Below are 3973 nucleotides of genomic sequence, written 5' to 3'. Positions count from 1 at the left end.
TAAGGCAAGGCTGGTAGTCAAGGGCTACAAACAGCAATATGACAGAGATTATGATGAGACATATGCCCCAGTTGCAAGAATAAAAACTGTGTGTGCTATCATAGCAATTGTAGCTTAGCACAAATGGAAGGTATACCAAATGGATTTGAAGTCTGCCTTCCTAAATGGTGTATCGAAGGAAGAAGTATATGTGGAGCAGCCACTTGGTTATGGAGTAGCAAGTGAAGAGAACAAAACATATAGATTGAAGAGAGCTCTTTATGGGCTCAAGCAAGCTCCAAGAGCATGGTATAATAGGATTGACTCATATTTGATGAGCAATGGCTTTAGCAAAAGCAATTGTGAGCCTACTCTCTACATCAAGGCATCAAATGGAAATGTGTTGATTGTTGTCTTGTATGTAGATGATTTAATTTTTACTGGTAATGACAAGGCTCTAATTGGTGAGTTCAAAGAGGTCATGAAAAATGAATTTGAGATGATAGACCTTGGTCTCTTGAAATACTTTCTAGGCATAGAAGTAAAATAGATGCATGATGACATTTTCATCTCTCAAGAAAAATATGCAAGGCAGATCTTGGAGAGATTTAAAATGCAAAACAATAAGGTAGCCCCAACACCAATAGCAATAGGTCTGAAGTTGAGCAAGGAAGACTCTAGCAAGAGAGTGGATCCAACACTATAAAAGAGTATGGTTGGAAGTTTAATGTATTTGATTGCAACTCAGCCAGACTTGATGCATGCAGTAGGTTTAATTTCCAGATTTATGGAAACACCAAAGGATTCCCATTGGCAAGAAGGAAAGAGGATCCTAAGGTATGTGAAAGGTACCAAGGGATTTGGAACTTTGTATACTGCAGCAAATGAATTCAAGTTGGTAGGTTATACAGATAGTGATTGGGCTGGAAGTATAGATGATAGGAAGAGCACTTTCGAATACATGTTTCATATGAGGTCGGTTGCAATTTCATGGGCATCCAAGAAGCAACCTATTGTTGCTCAATCTATAGCAGAGGCTGAATACATAGCAACAAATGCAACAGCATGTCAAGCTATTTGGCTAAGAAGGATCTTCATAGATTTGAATGAAAGGCAAGAGGATGGAACCACAATTTATTGTGACATCTCATCAATTGCATTATCCAAGACTCCAGTCTTCCATGGGAGGAGATGGAATTTTGCAAGTTTGAGGAGCAACTAGCAGACATTTTCACAAAGCCATTAGGCATTGGAAGTTTTGTACACCTAAGAGAGTGTCTTGGTGTAGATGATGTGGATTAGCAGTGATCCTTGTTTGTTTGGATCAGGACAAAGGGGGAGTGTTGGAATATTAATTGCAGCTGAATTTTGCCCCTAGAGCCAAACACCCACCTACCATCCCTGACGACCTGCACAACAGGCATAAAACATGAATGCGGTAGGTGAGTTTTTTGAAATTCTAAAAAAGAGGGGGAAATTTTTTTGGCAAAGACAAAAAGGAATGTTTTGTTCAATTTGACCAGTAGAAGCAGTTGAAGTTGAAGAGATTAGAAGTTGCAGAGAGAAGAAAAGTGATCAGCAAATCTAGTCATCAGAGTACAAAGGCAGAAGGAAGTTCATTTTGTGCTTGTAGATGCACGTGTTTCTTCTCTGGTCATTTTGTAAGTTTATTGTTTGTTGAGTTCGTCCTATTGAAGTAGTGATTGCTCCAAACATTATTGTATTTAGTCATTAGAGCTGCAAATTTAAAGTTTTTGAAGTTTGAAGTTTTAAAGTTTTAGGGTTATTTTAGGGTTTTCTAGTTGAAGCCAAATGCTCGTAGATTTTGTAATGTTTTAATCAAAGTTGAATAGAAAACAAGAAGGCATACTAGAATACATTATTCTTCTTCTATTCATTGCATTTGAGAAGTTTGTTTGGAAGTTTCAAATTGTGGTTCTCTAGTTTTAATGGTTGAAAAGTTCATGTTATAGTTTTGTCACTCGAGATTGTCTTTGGTAGAAGTCATTTTCTGTAGTGGCTACTGAGTTCACTCGGTACCTTCTTCTACCGAGCTCCACCATCCAGTGGCTACCAAGTTCGCTTGGCATCCACACTACCGAGCTCACTCGGCATCCATTATTGCCGAGTTGTTCTTCATTTACCGAGCTCACTCAACATCCATTGTTGCCAAGTTGTTCTTCATTTATCGAGCTCACTCGGCATCCATTGTTGCTAAATTGTTTTTTAATCTACCGAGCTCACTCGGTACACTCCTGCCACTCATTTTATTAAGGTGTCAAGTAAATCTGGCACTCGGCAATAGTCTTTGCCGAGCATTATTTAGGGTTGTGAAATTGATTTTTAGGGTTGGTAATATTGTGAATTTATTGGTAATATATTTCTTCACAAGGAGGGTATGCTCCTTGTGAGCTGATTTTGGGTGGATGGTAACATGGCCAAGCTGCTACAATTGCCCAACTCCCTCGGCATTCCTCCACTGAAAGAGTTGTTGGACAATTCAAGTTGGACGAGATTTGTGCAGTTGCCAAGTGTTTTTTGGATTTGGCCATGAAGCTTATTGGAAGTAACGTATAGATATTGTAACTTTGAAAGCTGGCTCAGGGTCTCTAGCAATTTTCCAACCAGCTGATTGTTGTACAAATAAAGCTTTAGTAGATTCCTACAATTGGAAATAGATGAAGGTATCTTCCCTGCTAGAGAATTTCCTCCCAACCACAACTCGACCAATTCAGTCAGATTCCCAACATTTAAAGGGATCTCTCCATTCAAATTGTTGTCATTGAAGTAAATCACTTGCAGCAGGGGAAGCCCAAAAATAGACAGGGGAATGGTTCCACTGAGGAAATTGTCATAGATCGACAACTAACTGAGCCTTTTGAGACTACCCAATTGGACAAGGATTTGGCCACTGAAATTATTTTTCGAGAGATCTAATGACTCTAATTGCATACAGTTTCCCAGCTCGGGAGGAATGGTACCAAACAGATTGTTTGAGCCCAATTGCACTTCTTTCAAATTGGGTAATTCATAGACAACAGAAGACAAAGTTCCAGAGACTTGGCTTTCAGAAAGATCAAGTGAATGCACAGTGTTGTCTAGATGGTAGGTGATTCCATTCCAGTCGCAGGGGTGTTTGTTGGAGGAGTTCCAATTGCTGAAAATGTGGGCAGGTGCATTGAAGTCTCTGAGAAGAGAGAGTAGAATAGCTCCATCACTGTTAAGTGCTTTAGAGCAGTGCCCCTCCAATGCAAGGAAGATAATTGCGAAGTGTATTGCCGCAAATGCTAGTGAGTTCATTTCAAAAATCGTCGATCATTCCAATTGAAATGCAAATGGAGTAGAGGCCTATTTAAAAACTCAATCTGTAAGAGTAGAAACTCTCCAGAAAAAAGATAATAATTTTATTCCTTTTTCAAATTCAGCCTTCTAATTGCGCACAGCAACCATCCACTCTCACAAAAAGGATGAAGCATCCTAGCTGTCTTTGATAGCGACACGGTATTTAATGATATATTGTGGAAAAAACCAGGTGCTCCCTTTCTCACTGTCATCTCCATTTGGAAGATTATGGTGGAATGGTTGTCATTTGACAAAATTGGAAAAGTCCAAGAAGAATTCAGTGTTTCGTCATCCACCAAGACACTTTTTGACTCCTTCCGTGCATGGGGAAGCATTCACACTAAAAATGCATTGTCATCAGCCAATGGCTAACTAGCTGATTGGATTACTTATATTGAATTTTTTAATTAAATAAAAAAAGAAAAGCATGTTAATGCAATTTTTATATTAATTATAAAATCATTAAATAGGCGAATTCAGTCGGCTTGGTGGATGTTGTCTTGTCTTCACATTCACATTACCCACATATGCTTACCGTTTTCCTAGTGCACACTACCTTTGATCATTTACATTGTATGTCAGTGTCGTGGCTATTAAGCCAATTAAATTGTATGATAAACAAGATTCATTATAGAAAAAGAAAAGGATATAT

This window comes from Cupressus sempervirens, chromosome 1, assembly GCF_028749045.1.
Source record: "Cupressus sempervirens isolate cs-2001-9-10 chromosome 1, ASM2874904v1, whole genome shotgun sequence".
Taxonomy (NCBI): Eukaryota; Viridiplantae; Streptophyta; class Pinopsida; order Cupressales; family Cupressaceae; genus Cupressus; species Cupressus sempervirens.
Note: the sequence above shows the minus strand (reverse complement) of the source record.